We start from the raw sequence: 17,705 nt of genomic DNA, 5'->3' as shown, positions 1-17,705 counted from the left end.
TTTAAGAAGAGACTGGACAGCCATTTGTCTGAAATGGTATAGGGTTTCCTGCCTTAGTAGGGGGTTGGAATAGATGACCTCCAAGGTCCCTTCCAACTTTACTACTATTGTTGTTGTTATTACTTGCCAAGGAGGAAAGCTTTAAATGTATTCTCTTGTACTTTGGCTATGCACCCGTTTTATGGCTGAACTTTCCCCCCCCCCAGGAGTTCACTTACTTTATTTGAGTGTGAGAAGATGCCTGCGTATGAAATGATGGAAGAGGACTGTCTTCAGAGGATTGAGAAATTTCATCAACTCTTGTCATCAGCTCTTTGTGTACAAAGGAAAACTAGTAGGCGATATTGTAATGGGCTCTGCTGATCCCACAACAGGAGTCAGAGCCTTATGCGCCAATTGTAACCTTATTGAAAAGAAGACAGTGACTTATCTTTTAAATGACTTGATAAATAAAAGCAAAAGATGGACTTTTAATAACAAACTCCTCATGACCTACTGCACAAAGGACTTCATACGAGTTGTACAAAAAACTGAAAACTGTGTGGATGTAAAGGGGAAAAACAGGAAGAAATTACCTCATCGCTCACCATCCCTTATCCCTACTGCTATTTGAAAAGGAGAAATCACACACCAGAATGTGTTGTTGTGCAGATGTACCAGGTTCCAGCTCATTCACTCCTTCCCTCCCTCGCATCAAGTACATTCTGTACTTTTGGCAGTAAGTTGATGGGATATTTAGAAGCTGTGAACTATTCTGAAAGTTTCACATAGTGGGTTATGGGCCATGTGTGTTTGATCAAAATTCAATTACTGCACTGCGCCAGGCTTGGAAACCTATCATTGCGAGTTATGAAGTATGACGAAATAAGCTTCTCTAATTGGTTCAGTATGGGGAGCAGTCTCAACCAAGCTTGTTATGATAAATAGCTTCCTATGTTAAAGGTTCTCCAGAGCTTAAGTGTCTTGGCTCACCTCCTTCAAAAGAATAAGAATATTGTTCCCTAGGAACATTTACATCATTGTCTCTTTTCCCAGGTTGGAGTTAAATATTTGTAGCATTTTTATCTTGCTGTTCTTGAGGAATCTAAACATAAATATATGTCACTTCACCAATCATAAAATACCTTGTGTCCCTGTACACACTGGTTATTGGTAATGTCACTTCTGTCAGCTTGGAAAATCTTAACTGTTGTTTAAAGTCAAGTCCACTTTACAAGCCCTTTAAAAAATGATGTTGAATACTCTGCAACTCCTAGCTTAGATTTGCTGCTACTAAAAGTATTCCACACATGGATTCTTTTTAGTAGATTTCTGTTATGGAAATAATCTCTGATTATCCTCTTGTAAGCAAACAAAGGTAGAACTAGAGCAGTCTCAGGCTACTATACGGGTCTGCATTATGGTGGTTCATGTGCACAGATGCTATTTCACTTTAAGAAAAAGGCATAAGTATATTATTTTTCTGCTTCTTTGTTTAAGAAACTAGGGAAAAATAAGCCTTGTCCTTCCTTTAGTAATTTCTCTCGTTGAACTCAAATTAGTTATCAGAATAGGTCATTTCTTTTTAATACACTGTTATATAGGTTTCATTTGTTTTATGAGCTTTGATCTCATCATAGTTTGCCTTTATATTTAAATGTCCTCCATAACCTTCTAACAAAAGATGTGTGTAACGCTGAAGTCGGCATTTTCAGCATGTACTACATTTACTGCAAAATTTCAATTTTATAAACCATTCCCCTTAGTCATCACTTAATCAAGCGATGACTAAGTTCAGCAATACAAAATTAAAGGGAGAAAAACTTGACACAATAAATGCAAAATCTACATCTGGGTAAGATAAGAAACGCTTAGCCCACCCCCGTAGTTTTTCAAAGTAGAATGGGATCAAATATTTTTAAATGGGTGATAGGAGGAGATACATAATGGAAAATATCATTAGCTTGGGCAGAGGACGCGTGTTTTTTTTAGAACAAAACTCGGAAGAATATTGTATTACATTTCTTAATAACAATTTTACAAGGAGTAACTTTACCTTTAAAAATAGAATATGATGGCAGGCATTTATGCTCATCTTCCTTCTGGCAAATCAGCTTTTTTTTATTGAATCTCACTTGATTGAATAGCATTGGGGTTGCCAGAGTAAATGCTATTATCAATGTACAGTAATTAAGGAAATAGTCCTTGTCACTCGGAACAGCATCCAGGCTGTGCCTGCTGTAATAAAGTTAAATGATAAAGAAATCTCTTTAAATAAAGTGCAACTACTAGAGCGTGGTTACTCTTGAAATGCAGTGGAACAATGCAGTGGAAAATCACTGGTGATAGGAAAATATGCCCACTGAACACAATGTAAGGCTTCTTAAAACATCTTAAAGTAGATACCATACATAATCTTCCAATTTAAAGGTAAAGATAAAGAATAAAGATGTCAATCCTTCATGTTCAAAGAGTGGCAAGCTTGCCCACACGTTCATCTGGAATTTGATCTTCAAATTACTAATTAATTGCATTATTAGAATTTAGAAATGTTTTGAAACCTGTGTCTAAAATGTACAAATTGAGTGTTATGCTTCTGGGTTGAGATCCTATACATTTTATTATAAAGTATCAATACCCTCAGTCTTAAGGCCATCTGAGCCTGATATAAATTATGCTACAAACCACGTTTTCTCCAAGGACAGGCCTTCCACATGAAAATATTCTTCTTCCAACGTTATAACTAACCATGTCTTGGTGGAATAGATAAATAGCTCATGTGAACAATAGGAAATGATCTTCCTACCTGTAAACGTAAGCTTCCAGCTTGCAAGTTTTTGAGATGAGGATGGCATTAAGACCTATTCTGAGAGCTGTATCTGGGAAATGTAGATGCCTAGGGAATGAGTAATTCAAGCTAAAGGAGCAAGGGGTTTGTTTTGCTAATGGAATCCTGCATTATGAAACATTTACAGTAGATGCCATTATAGAAGTGATTCCAAGATGTGTTTCTTAAAATGTCTGTGACTCTTCTGAAATTGTTTAGCTTCTGTAAAAAGAAGAATTGTTGTTGGGAGTCTAGGTTTCTGAGAATGCTGGTTGGGCAACTGGGAGACTATAGAAAAAAGTAGTCTGAATCTCATCTGGCCTTAGCCAAATTTTCTACAGACCCTGTTCTTGAAGATACAGCTGCATTCAAGGTTTTTCCCCCTTCTTTTTGTGGGATTCTTCATGGTGTGTTTGCGTAAAAGCAAAGGCTGTGGTATTGCAGGTTGCACTGAGATATGCTAAAGGTCAGCTGCCTAACCTTCCAGCTGAGATTTGATACTCTCTTCCTAATGGAATGAATAATCACCATGCCATTCCTCCCTTTTTGTAGAAAAAAAAATTGCTGAAGGCCTGGTTCAATTCCCTAAACTAAGTTTCACAAATATTTATTTTATTATTTATTCCGTTTATGAATGTTCTCTCTTTTTTTATGAAGTCCAAATGGATCTTTTCTCTACTGAATCACTCCTAAGGTTTGATCTTCTTTGAGACGTATGCTCCTTGGGCAGTCTACATGAGATCATTATGCTCTTGGAAATATGTATTCCTTAATAAATCAAAGCACATGTTTTAAAACAGATTGTAGTAATTTGCTAAATATTGTTCATACTTTATGCTGTGAGTAAGGTTAGTGGATTACTAGCATTGATATGTTCATCTAGTGCCATATTGCGGCTTTGCCTTTGACCATTTCCAGAGCATTTTGACAGCTGAATGTCAGTAACGAATCATGTGTTGACAACTAAGGAGGAGAAAACCTTTCCTTCACTTTGTATTTGCCATGGACTCAGATTTATTTATTTATTTATTTATTTATTTATTTATTTATTTATTTATTTATTTATTTATTTATTTATTTATTTTTATTTTTATTCCATTTATATCCCGCCCTTCTCCGAAGACTCAGGGCGGCTTACAAGCTTAGCACTAGCCTTCATTCTATGTATATGCCTGCATGAAAATACAATAGCAATAACACTTAGACTTATATATTGCCCTGTTGGGCTTTACAGCACTCTCTGAGCAGTTTACAGTATCAGCATATTGCCCCCAACAATCTGAGTCCACATTTTACTGACCTCGGAAGGATGGAAGGGTGAGTCGACCTTAAGCCCCATCAGGATTGAACTCCAGGCTGTGGGCAGAGTTTGCCTGCAATACTACATTCTATCCACAGCGCCACCATAGCTCTTAAGACACTGTTGTACTTCCTCTGATCACACATTATTATCATTCTCTTCTTCTGTTGTAATACAGAATACACGGTAAGAGCAATAGGTGTAATCATGAAAAGTAATATTCAGAGTTTTGTCTAGTCCGTTACAAATCCCCACGGGTTTTCATTTTTGTGGTTCAGTCATACCAAATTCAGAGCTCTTGAATACCCCTATGAAAACCTTTAAGGACTCTAGTTCTCGAAACAACTCCGTTGATGACTGCAAAGCATATCTTGTTAAGCACAGGTTTAGGCTGTGATTATTTCAATTATGTATTTTCGTAAATGGCATACAGTGCTGTGCACTGCTATTGAAGCAGGTGTGTGGGTGAGTGTGTGTGTATGTGTGTATAATATACATGTAGCAAGCACAATGGTAACTATTAGAACTGGTGGGGCTGAGGACAGGGTTGCAAAGTTTATACGCAGAAGCAAAGGTAGAGCAAGTTAACCTTCAGCCCAAAATAGAGTTGGAGGAATGCCTTTGATCAGCAGAACAATACAAAAATAGGCTTACAAGTTGCATTTATAAATGCAAGAGCAAAAGGGCAAAGTGAACCAGGCACTCTGCAAGATCATGACTTAAGAGGTATCATGAAATAACTCTTCAGTAATTAGATTAATGCAGCTCTTAAAGCAGAACACTTCCTTTTCTCAGGCTTGTGCAGAAGTTTGACCAAAAAACCCCCCAAAAAACAACCCAGGCTGCTTGAATAGTTGCTATACTCACAAAGTACCTCAGAATTGTTTTCAAAGAGTGTCTGGGCCATTATTCATCCCCAAAGCAGCTAGCCTTGGAAGAGACTGGGTTCACCCAAGGTCAAATCAGGACTGTTTATCCCTTTGATTGTTAATAAGACATAATGAATGAGTTCACACAGCACACTTAAGTCCAACAATTACACCATGTAATAGTTTAGGGATTTTGTGTAGATTGGCAAAGGGTAAGCAGAATTTATGAAACTTACACTGGCTACAGGGAAAGTGATTTAGCACTGGGACACTGGGATGGGCCAATTATACCTGCAGAAATGAGCCTTAATTTTTAAATTCTGTTAATCTGAGAGATGATGTCTGTTCTACAAGATGCACCTATTTGTTATTTCAAGGGCAAAAGAAGCACTCTTCCAATTAAAAGTGAGGTGGTAGCTTTTGGCCTTATATCTTTAATAAAGATAATTCAGAAAGAAGAATGTTGACCATCAGCCACAGTAAGTCTTGTTTAGAGTAATGAGTCTACTGTTAGGCTCACTTCCCGCGTCACCAACAAAACAAGCGCGCGCGCACACACACACACACACACATGCACACTATTTCTTTTTAAGAAAAAAGATAGAGTTAACTTTATGCATGGTTTCCTTACACAGGCAAGATTCAAGCAGGTTAACTATCAAACTAAAATGATTCATTCCAACTGCTACAGGTCTCCTATAGATTAGTTAGTAAAAGAAACATGTAAGTAGAAAAGCAGTACAAATGGATTATTTCGTTTATTGTTGCTGCACAAATATGCCCTCACTTCTTGCCAGAGGAATGAGCGATCAGAGTTTTAAGAGCAACTTAAGGGAGTAATTTTCTATGAACGAGTGTGAAAGTGGAGCCAGAACAAGCATAAGTCTGAAGTTCAGTATTTGTGTCTCTCTGTGTCTCTCTGTGTGTAGTCCTAGTCTGCAATAGGGTTACTGACAGAATAATGCAGGAGAAAAGGTGATTCTGGTAATAATCTTATCATCAGCCTACCATAAAAGGAAAATCAGTTTGATGGGACCGTGAAGACTCTGTGGTAGAATAAGGGTTATTGATACCTACTGACTACGATAGCTTAAGCAATATTGAAAGAAGAGAGCCTGCCAATTACGGTTGCTAGCTGTGACAAGTCATTAAGCAAAACACCCATGTGATCGCCTCATTTAATGACTCCCACCCCACTTTCCTCATCATTAATCAGAGCAAGGATGCTTCGTAGGTAGAGGAGGCCCTGTTGTGACTCAGGGCCAGCCTGTGGGTCCGGCAGCCGGCTCAGATGTCTCGGATGACTCAGATGAGGGGGAGGAGGAGTGTGTGGAAGACGAACCGGCTGATGATGGTTTGGAGGCTTCGCAGAGCTCCCAGCCGGGGCCCTCTTCTCAGCTGCGTGAGCCCGAGAGTGCGGAGGATGATGACCCACAGCTGGCCCTGTTCAAGGACGCCCGACGCAGGAGGCAGTCGAGCAGGAACAAACAGAGAAAGGCTGTGGGACTCCTCGGGAGGAGGCACAGGGAGGCCACGCCCTGATCTCTAAATAAAAGGAGTGTTTGGGGAAGGGCTGGTTGCTGAAAGCAACCCTTCCGTTTGAGGATTCAAGTTCCAGTGTTTTTGTTTCTTGTTCTGTTATTTGAGTAATAAATCTTGGCAGACGCTTTCCAGCCTTAGACGCTCTCCAGTCTCTACTGTTTGAACAGGGGTTTGCCTTATTGCAAGGCCGGTAGCAGGCTGGTTCAGAACAGGCCCTGGGAGACCTCGCACAGGCCCAGAGCCACCTGCCCCGGATCTCTCCCCACCCCGAGGTGCCTATGCGCCGCTTCCCACCCATTGGAATCCCCAGAGGCTTGGGGGCTTGCATCCTATCCCACCAGGTCCCAAACCCCCCCCCCCAACTCTCTTCCCCTGTCACTGATCTTTGGAAGAGCTGTGGAGTTGGCACTGGGGAAGGAGGACAGGCCACTATGTGAACAGACATGATCTTACCTGATCCCATTGTCTAGGGATCAAAACAATTGTATCCATGTAGTTACGTTGGTCTGACTCTATAGCATATAATATTATCCTGTTTTTGAAACAACAACAGTGAAATCCTTTTAATAACGAAAGACAATCTTGATCACATTTAGCTTTCTTTTTTTCTCCAGAGTTTTTGATAAACGAATTGATTGTGTGTCATCAGGTCGGTTTTGGTTCTTAGTGATGGCCTAGATAAAGAGTTTTCTCCGTGGTCATCTGTCCCTAATCTAGTCTTTTAGTTCTTTAAATAGTGTACCCATTGCTTCTGTAACTTGAGTTGCTGGTCATCTTCTTCTTCTCTTTCTTTTCACATTGCCCAGAATTAGCACCTTCTCTAAAGAGATTGCTCTTCACATGATGTGCCCAAAGTAGAATAATTTGAGCCTGGTCATTTGTAGTTTTGAGTCAGAACTCAGATTTGTTTGGTGATCAGTGCTTGCTTATTTTCCCTCTAATTCTTCTTCATTGTGAACATGATAAGCAGTCGCATTTGGAATCACATGGATAGGTCTAAAACAACAGTTCTTGTAACTCCTAATAAAGTCATGTAACTCCTCACAAAGTCATTTTTTAAATAGGATAAGAGACTATTTTTAATCACGTATGGGGTTTCAAGGCTGTTTCACTCCAAAATGTTTCTGGGAAACTTGCAATTTTTAAAATAATGTACCATATAATTTTCTTTAAAGGAACTTTTGCCACCCGACGAAAACGATGGATGGATGGATGGGTGGGTGGGTGGATGGATGGATGGCTCATAGAAGGAATGCTATTCCATATGTCAGGCAGGATTCCTGAGTCCCATAAAATGATATTGTTTTATTGAAAATATCCAGGATGGGCCAATCCATATCTTATTGAATAGGTTTATAAGATATGGGTACTCTGGCAGACATCCAGACCTGTAAACTATGAGGAGCTTTGTGGATGACAATCGGCACTTTGGATTGCCCCCAGAAACCAATCAACAACAAGTTCAGTTCATGGAATAGAGGACTCACATGAAAGTACCAAAGGGTACCCATAACTACTCATGCTGCCACATTTTGGACCTGCTACAGCTTCCAAGTGGTCTTAAAGAACATTGCAGTAATCCAAATGAGAGGTGACACGTAAGTGATGGTGGATTTGTGTGAAGGCCACACACACACGCACACACACACACACACCTGCATGCTTAAACTCAAGCAAATTATGATAATGTTCTTCCTATAAACTATGTAGTTCACTCTATGGAAACTCAGGTCAAATTAGACATTAACTTTATGGATGTTATTAATCACAGCTGGGCTTTTAAAGTTTTGATCTTTCTCACAGCATGCCTCTTCCTGCCTCCTTAGCAGCTACTCATTTTAGAGAAAAGAAAGTGCTCACTGGTCCATGAGAAAAATTTGCTAATAATAATAATAACAACAACAATAAGAACACCTAGGAACAGCTTCCATCCTGCGATGATATCTGTAATACCATCCAAACATTCAAACATCCACATCTGCCTATCCCAGGTCCTTGTTAAGGACTCTATAGGTAGACAAAAATGCCAAATCCAGTCTGAACATCTGGCTGACTATGCAATGAATAAAAATAAAATAAATAACCTCCTCCATCCCCTATGAGGCCCTACCTTGATGTGGTTGTGGGGCTTATGTGCTGTGAGAACAATGAGAGCTATGCCAAAGATTCAACCGTACTAGGCCATCTCATTAGAGGAGCTGGATGAAGAGTATCTCCTCCATAAGTGCAATAGCAATAGCACTTAGACTTATATACCGCTTCACGGTGCATTACAGCCCTCTCTAAGCAATTTACAAAGTCAGCATATTGCCCTGAACAATCTCGGTCCTCATTTTACTGACTTCAGAAGGCTGAGTCAACCATGAGCCGGTGATAAATGATATGGTAGGGTGTAATTTACAGAAACCCATACCAGACTGGTAATTGCCCAAGTTGAGAAGAGCTGAGCTAGGTGGAGTTCCTGAATAATTGGTGACAAATGGGTTACAGGAATTAGGACCATAGGCTTTGAGTAATGTAATAATAATAATAATAATAATAATAATAATAATAATAATAATAATAATAATAATAATAATAATAATATGGAAGGGACCTTGGAGGTCATCTAGTCCAACCCCCCGCTCAGGCAGGAGCAATCAGAGCTAGCAGCTGCAGAACGTCTGGAAGAAATGTTGTTTACAGTACCTGTCACAAATATACAAAGATTGAAAACAAAGGAATAATAACCAGTAGTAATAGGTGCCTTGAGTGCAATCCCAAATCAACTAGAGACCACCATTTGAACACCAACAACATTAACAAAATTACTATCATGCAATCACAAAATTCAGCTTTTCCTGGAATAGTTTATATCCTGTGCAAATACCTTGAACACTAACAAACTACAACATCTGTCTTTCCCAGGTCCTTGGGAAGGACTCAATAGGTAGATAAAAATGCCAAATTCAACCTAAACATCTGGCTGAGTTTGTGATGAACCATAATCATAACATGTTGGGAAAAAATGTGGTAGTCCAGTTAATGAAAGGCAAATTTAGTCATAGTTTAGCTTCCTTTCTTTTTTTTCTTCAGCTTTTTAAATAAAACAGATTGATGTGATTTTTGTGCCACTCTGTTAACTTTGTTAACAAAATAGGAGACAGTGATTTGTTTTTCCTAATTGCTTTTACTAATTCAATGTTACCAATTCATCTGGGATTGAAATTAATGTTTATGCTGCTATTTTATGATAAATTAACTGAAAGTCTTAATTGAGGTCTAGGAGTTATATCCAGGATGAGGGTTGTTGGCCTTCCCGTCAGGTTTGGCAAATATATAAACAAGACCGATACTTATATAAAACAGTATAAATAAAGCAGTTATAAATTGGGTGAGAAGTCTCTCATTTATGGTACAGGTAACCTTTCTTCACCAACAACATGTTCAGTGACCGTTTAAACCAGGGGCCTTCAAATTTGGCCCTTTTATGACTTGTGGACTTCAACTCCCAGATTTCCTCAGCCAGGCATGCTGGCTGAGGAATTCTGGGAGTTATTTATTTATTTATTTATTTATTTATTTATTTATTTATTTAATTAGATTTATATACCGCCCTTTCCCGGAGGACTCAGGGCGGTTTACAGGGCATTTTAAAATCATACCAATACAAAATACAAGTTAAAAGACAAATAAAAGATTAAATTATCCCTGAAAATAAAACCCCAGTTAAAATTCTCAGTTGAAGTCCACAAGTCATAAAAGGGTCAAGTTTGAAGGCCCCGGGTTTAAACTTATGACTGTTCCTCATAGTTGTGGGTGACACAGCATCCCTGTGGTCATGTGATTGTGATTTGGTTGCTTGGCAACTGGCTTGCAATTATGATGGTTGCAGCATCCCATGGTCAGGTGATTGCCATTTGCAACCTTCCCTGCCAATGAAAGTCAATGGGGAATCCGGCAGGAGATCTCAAGTGATAAACACATGACTGTAGTATGCTACGGCTGCAAGATTCACCTGACAACAGCACAACTGACTGCCAGAACTGCCGCCGTAAGTCATTGCAGCCATGTGACATCGTGCTTTACGACCACATTGCTTAGAGATGGAGTTTTGTCAGTGCCAATCACCATCGTTAAAAGAGGACTAGCTGTATACACAATGGCTTGTTTCCAGTTTAAAGTGTTTTAGTTTTCTAAATAATACAGTTGTTTTAGTATTTTCTCTAGTTTATTTATTAAGAAATGGAAATGATGATGATTTTTTTGAATTAGTCTGCTTCCAGCCTGGTATTGATCATGAACATATGTAACAAATGCCGTTTCTACCTCATTGTGTAGTTCTCTAATCTTTGCTCCATATACAAAACAATGGATTCCTTAGTTCAGGAAGCTGAAAAATAATAACTAGACATTGATTGTTGGGGTAAAAAACGCTGCCAGAGAAACTAATTTGTTTAATTCACTTCCATCCCAGTAGGTATTCCTTCCTGCATTGCGAGAGAATTAAGCTCCAGTCCTTGACTAATGCACAACAGAAATGGCATATCCTGGTCTAAGACCCTGACGCACAATGAAAAAGTTGGGTAATGAGGATTCAGATAACTGAATGTGCCACTTACAGGGTGCTGGAATTTATTGTGCAGATATGCTGAATGGCATTTTACCAAGTTAGATAAACAACACTTAATTAAAAAGCAGTTGGTAGTATGGAGATTTTTATTGTGGGGGGGGAAGCTTCAAGTCCTGGGACCGCAAATCCGGTGGCCAAGCCCAACTATTTATTAAAAATGAATATAGTAAAATAATAAAATTACATTTGGATAGCAAACAAAAGCGATGTTAAGTGCCTGTCTTGATTGTATTTTCTGCTGAACATACTAGCATCCTTATAAAGCACAAAAGGAGAAAGCAGTGAGAAGCAAAGAGGAAAAAAGAAAAGCCAATTTCCAGCTTTTGTCGTTAACTAATAGATCTCATCATAATCAATTATCCCTGAAGGCAAAGAATTCACAGAGAGATTTTCCAGTCAGGGAAGCATAGTACTGCCCCTCTTCCTTGATTGGTTGCTTCTAGTGATGGACAAGGAAGAAAGCCCATTAAGCTTGTTTTCAGCACACTTGAAGAAGCTCTGTTTTCTCTTCCCAGGCATACTGAAGGAACAATTTTTAAAAAAAAATTGGCAATTTTTTTAAAAAAATAATGTGATTTTTTTTTACCCGGAATTTGTTTCTTGTGTTCTGAATCATTATTTAACAATATTTCTTTTTCCCAAGGTTCAGAGAAAAATCCCCCCTGCCAAGTATTAGGATTAATTGTTGTTCGAGCATTATTAAACAGGTCGCAAAACACTCTGCCTAAAGCAAAGTCTACGAAGATTTTGTTGCTAAAGAAACATTCCTGTATAATTGAGACACCATCACTCCCTGCAAGGTATTAGCTGAAGGAGGCTGGTTCATCCTGCAGAATGACAAAATTGGATCTGTATCCCATTTGGTCTTCTCCTTCTTCTAAGGAACATACATTGAAAGGGCCATCTTGCTCTCTTTATTAAAAATAGACAAGTCTTTTTGAAATGTGACGAATGCTTCCATTTCCTTAAAAATGTTATCTTTGAAGATACCACTTCTTTGCCAAAGTGCACAGATGAAACTGAAGTGTATTCCAGGTCTATAAACTCTTGCACTCTCTCATCTATCTATTATCTATCATCTCTCTATCCAGTGCTTTTTTTGTAAAAGAAAAAGGTGCCGGAACTCACACATGTCATACAACCCGCCTTGCCTACCCTACAAGGTTCCATCCAAAAAAGGTGCCGGAACTCTGTTCTGAGCGTTCAATGAGAAAAAAAGCCCTGTCTCTATCATCTGTCTCTCTATCTTATCTTATCTTATCTTATCTTATCTTATCTTATCTTATCTTATCTTATCTTATCTTATCTTATCTTATCTTATCTTATCTTATCTTATCTTCTTATCTTATATCTATCATCTATCTATCTATCTATCTATCTATCTATCTATCTATCTATCTATCTATCTATCTATCTATCTATCTATCTATAACTTGTATGCCACCCATCTTATCAAAAGAACATAATTTTTTTTAAATAACATTGGTCTTTACAAATTTTTTTGTCTAGAGAAGTTTGGCTGGCTTGTAAAATTTTTGTTGGGCCACCAGATGGCAGCAGATTCAGATATCAGAGATTATTTTATGAAAACTTTTAAAAGAGGTAGGGAGGAAATGTCTATTCTGCTGAAACAATATAGATAAAATAAAAAAGCTCATCCGCTTTTTCATTTACATAAAAGGTATCCTAGACAATAGAGATACATAAAGACAACTAAACAAGGCTGTTGACAGGCATGTTGTGAGACAATCTTTATAATTTCCTTTTCAACAGCAGAATTGTATTCTGACAGTTTACAGGAGGCCAAAAGCACACTTAAGCTACTATCTTGTTAAATTAACAAGCATTTTTTTAAAAAAACAAAACCCTATGATCTGTACTATTAGCTGCCACCCATGTGCCTTATTCAGTTTTAAAACATTCTTGGAAACATCTTGAATCTTTAGAGCTTGATAAAGTACTCTTTAAATTATTTTTAAAAAGTGTCATCTGTCTTAATCTTTGGAAACTATGGTAAAGCTAATTCTCACATTTATGGTTACCTTAATGGTATTTGAATAAGAGTTAGACCAGGGTTCTCCCACATGGTAAACATCCACCACCACTGCCAATGGTTGATGAGACAATCCAAGGGGGTTGATAAGATGCACCTAGAAACAAAGAAGATAAAGGGGGGCACTAGAAATAATAAAGCAGCGAATAACTGCTATAGCCAAGAAGATCAACAGATACGAAGCTCAAATTGCACACCACAGGCAGAATCTCCCATTTCGATTTCAGTCAAATCAGAAACATTTCAACCAGTCCATCCATCAATGGAGAGAGCCAGTTAACAGCTGACAAAGAGCAAAGAGTGCAGTTCTGGGTACATCCATGAGGCAACCCAAAGAAATTCAACACGAATGCAGCTTGGATAAAAAAAGGTGGAGAAGGTAGAAAAAGAAGTTGAAATGAAAGAACTTGTGACGACAGCAGAAACAGTGGAGAAAAGGGCAAGGAAGATCAAGAATTGGTCAGCATCAGGTGTTGCGGGAGATAAGGAAGAGCCAGCTAATTACAGACTCCTCAACCTTCTCCTCAACATGTTACACATTTGAACCCAGAACTGCTAGACTGGGTGGAATCTGAATGCATAATTGGAAAAGAACAAGCAGATTGCTCCAGAGCAAATCGTATCTTCACGCGGTATCGTCTAACCCAGAGGCATAGCTATAAACTGAAATCTTTCCTTTACGTGTCATTTCTTGATTTCAAGGCTATGTTTGCTTTATCTCCCATCTCTCATCTTCTTACAGAGAAATTTAGAAATATGAATAGCGATTGGTGTTTATTTTTTTCTTTAATTTGGAAAATGTTTTTGAACCATTATAAAGTGTGGCCTTTACCAGAACTGAACATATACACACAAAAAAGTCAGCGAGGCTGCATTTAGGCTCCCGTTTCATATCAACTTCATGGCAAGTTCATTAAGTAACGCTGACTTTCGTGCCCCTAACATTTCTGGATACAGAATTTCTCTACTTCTCTATGCAGATGACAAGTCATTTTATGTATACCCATTGGATATCAAACATTTTGTGGTATCTGTGGTTCAATATAATAAGTAGAGAAAATTGGTCATAAGTTATCAGAAATCTAAAGGGTTGATATTTGTAAAAAAAATAATCCTAAAAAAATAGAAGTGGATTATAGATGGAAAGCAAATCAAACAGGTACTGTCATCCTCATCAGGTAAACCAGATGAAGAAAACAACCCCATGAGTTAAAATTTTGAGATTGGTTAAAGTAACAGAGTCTTGCAAGTCTGGTTGGGCTGTGCCTTCTCCTCTTTTTATACTCATGTGAAGTAGGGAGATTTCTATCTGAGCTGCTTATGCGTGCTTTCTTCTTGGTTTGGACTTATGTTTTTCCCCCCTGGTGGCTTTGGTAATGGATCTTGCCTCTCTCTATCAAGAGCATCTCCTTACAAATACTCTATTTGGATTATCTGGAAGTGGTTTCTCATTGCCAATGGGACTTGGAAAGTCCATCAAGAATATGTTATTCAAGTATAAGCTTTACAGTCCTGAGGGGCTATCAAGCAGTTCTCTGACATCAAAAGGTGGATTAATTTTATTTATTTAATAAATTAATATACCACCTGATTCATAGCACTATCAGCCCTAAATGTTTTTGACCTTTGCTCAAACCTTGTATGGAGCCCATATTGTCATTCATTCATTCGTTCGTTTGTTCGTTCATTTGTTCGTTCATTCAAAATTTCTGTAGCCACCAACTCAACCAAGTGACTTTGGGAGCTTACAATTCTCAAACAATTTAAACAATTTAAAATATCATTAAAACAATAAAAACATCCACAAAATAAATAAGCATACCCAATAAATGGAATCATACAAACTCTTAAGATTCATGCTTGCAGCTTCCAAGGGAACCCTACTCGGTTTCAAGACTGGTATGCCCAAAAGAGAGAAGCAAATCATGACATATAGGCTGAAGATCAAAGTTTCCCCTAGGAAACTTGTAACAGATGTCCTTCTCCACGGTTATCAGCATGGAAGAAAAAAATAAGCTTCTCTGAGCAGTCTATAGAATCTCTTCCGTCCTCTGGTTATGACCGGATAAAAAGACAATGCCTCAAAAGGTGAATGCCCCTGAACATCCATCTAAAGTTGACATCCTTTCTCAGAGTCGCAGAACACCCGGGAACCTCCTGCAAGTTTCCTGATGTCTTTCTATAGTCTGAGAAAGGGTAAAGAACCATGTGTTTCTACTGGGTGAAGTCTATTAACTGCACATGTGATTCTGGAGAAATTGAAACCATCCCAATGGGTTGCTTTACCCCAATTTTTATAAGGGCCTATTCAAGGATTCTAGATCATCTGCCTGATAATGTTTTTGAGAAGGGACAGATGACTATTATGTCAATCTTTCAGACTCTAATCATATTACCATCAATAGTGTAGTCACATTTTGTATGTCTAAAGTAAAAGCAAGGACAGAGTTGACCCCGAAATGTGCAGTTCTGTAGCAGTGGATATATTTTACTCCTTTTAAATTCTTTTGTTTTATTATTTTGGTGGTAGCTGATGTTTGAAATTATTGAAGGTTTATTATTTGCTTCAATTTCCTACACCGGCTTTTGAGGGCCTAGAGTGATTGTCATAAAAGGATTGCCTCATCCTTATTGCTCTTGTGGTTTTAAAAATCCTTTAGTCTTTGGTTTTTCCATGTGTTTTTAATTTCTGTACTCCAGGGGTCTTCAAGCTTGGCAACTTTAAGACTTGTGGGCTTCAACTCCCAGAATTTCTTAGCCAGCCCTGCCTGGCTGAGGAATTCTGGGAGTTGAAGTTCACAAGTCTTAAAGTTGCCAAGTTTGAGGACCTCTGCTGTACTCCAAGTGACTTAACAAAAGTACATAATTAATCTGAAATAGGAGCACTATTTAACTACCAACTGATAGAGATGAAGATACTAGGGGAAAAATCAGCAAAACATTCCAGAACAAAGTGTTTGTCAATTGGGAATTCTTGATTAATATCAAAATGAGATCTGTAATGAAAACAGTAGAAAAATCTCCTACATTTGCAATTGGGTGATATTTGCATTCAAACTATTTCACATGTAAAATCAGTAAAGGGATTGTGTTTAATGATTTCTAGTTAATACCTAAAGTTTAGCGAATTATGGTTTGTAACCAAGTAATATGCACTAGATAATTTGCAAGCACCAAAGGACCTAAAGGCAAGAGAAGAAGTAATGGATGGAGAAAAGCAACCTAAAACTAAGGAGAAAATTCCTGACAATTAGAACAATTAATCACTGGAACAACATGCCTCCAGAAGTTGTGAATACTTTTTAAGAAGAGATTGGAAAACTATTTGTCTGAAATGGTATAGGGCAATGATGGCGAACCTTTAGAGACCGAGTGCCCAAACTGCAACCCAAAACCCACTTATGTATTGTCGGGTGCCAGGTGGAGGTGGCCCATTGGATGGGTGTGGCCAATTGGATGGGCATGGCCCATTGGGTCGTTGTAGCTGCAGTGGTAAAGGCAGACTGGGTGAGATTAAAAAGTTCAATCAAGTAATTCCAACTTTGCGAGATCATTTTTTTCCCCGCGAGAAGTTGAAATTGATTGATACATTGAACCTTTTTCATCTTAGCACATGGCGGCGGAGGGCTAAAGTGAAAAGGTTTTATAAAAGCCAGCTGAAGCCCTAGGACTGGGGCAACATCACGCATCCCCACAAAGAGGGTTCGGGGTGTCACCTGTGGCATGCATCCCATAGATTCGCCACCATGGACTTAGGGTTACGGTTAGGACACCATGAAGTCGGAGAGCAAAATGGACATTGCCAACAAATTCAGAGTTCTTGGGTATGGTTAGGAGGGCAGTAACTTTTCTAACCTTCCCTATCTATGTTTCCTGGTAAAATACATGAGAAAACCCATTGGAGAAAAATTCCACTTAGGGTTAGGGTTAGGTTATGATGAACTCACACAGCAAAATGGACATCGTGAACAAACTAAGAGTGGTTGAGTATGATTAGGAGGGCACTCAGGTTTCTAAGCTGCCCTATCTATGTTTCCTGGTAATATACATTGGAAAATCCCATTGGACGAAAATTCCACTTAGGGTTAAGGTTAGGTCACCATGAATGCATAGAGAAAAATGGACATCGCCAATGAATTTGGAGTGCTTGGGTATGGTTAGGAGGGCACTCACGTTTCTAGGCTTCCCTTTCTATGTTTCCTGGTAAAATAAATGTGAAAATCCCATTGGAGGAATATTCCACTTAGGGTTATGGTCAGGTCACCATGAACACATAGAGCAAAATGGACATCGACAACAAATTCGGAGTGCTTGAGTATGGTTAGGAGGACACTTAGGTTTCTAAGCTGCCCTATGTTTCCTGGTAATATTGGAAAATTCCATTGGAGGAAAATTCCACTTAGGGTTAGGGTTAGGTTACCATGAACTCATAGAACAAAATGGACATCGCCAATGAATTTGGAGTCCTTGAGTATGGTTAGGAGGGCACTTACTTTTCTAGGCTTCCGTTTCTATGTTTCCTG

The 17,705-nt window shown here is 38.6% G+C and overlaps 1 protein-coding gene across 11 annotated transcripts in view; it reads left to right on the top strand.

The window, feature by feature from the left end:
* The window catches only part of TM2D1 (TM2 domain containing 1), a 56,819-nt gene that overhangs the window by 19,805 nt on the left and 19,309 nt on the right, over positions 1 to 17,705 (top strand). For 3 of the 11 annotated variants that reach the window (XR_014025860.1, XR_014025862.1, XR_014025863.1), the window contains exon 7: positions 207 to 718. The exons of 1 other annotated variant lie outside the window; for it this stretch is intronic. The gene's annotated coding sequence lies outside the window, so the exon portion shown is untranslated. Of the gene's footprint in view, positions 1 to 206; positions 3,604 to 7,960; positions 8,116 to 10,973; positions 11,333 to 17,705 lie in introns of those variants that run through there. 7 more of the 11 variants (XR_014025868.1, XR_014025864.1, XR_014025865.1 and 4 more) reach the window with 7 other exon arrangements.

This window comes from Vipera berus (genome assembly GCF_964194415.1).
Source record: "Vipera berus genome assembly, chromosome: 3".
NCBI classification, from domain to species: Eukaryota; Metazoa; Chordata; class Lepidosauria; order Squamata; family Viperidae; genus Vipera; species Vipera berus.
The sequence above is the reverse complement of the archived record's forward strand: the minus strand, read 5'-3'. Positions and strand labels throughout refer to the sequence as shown.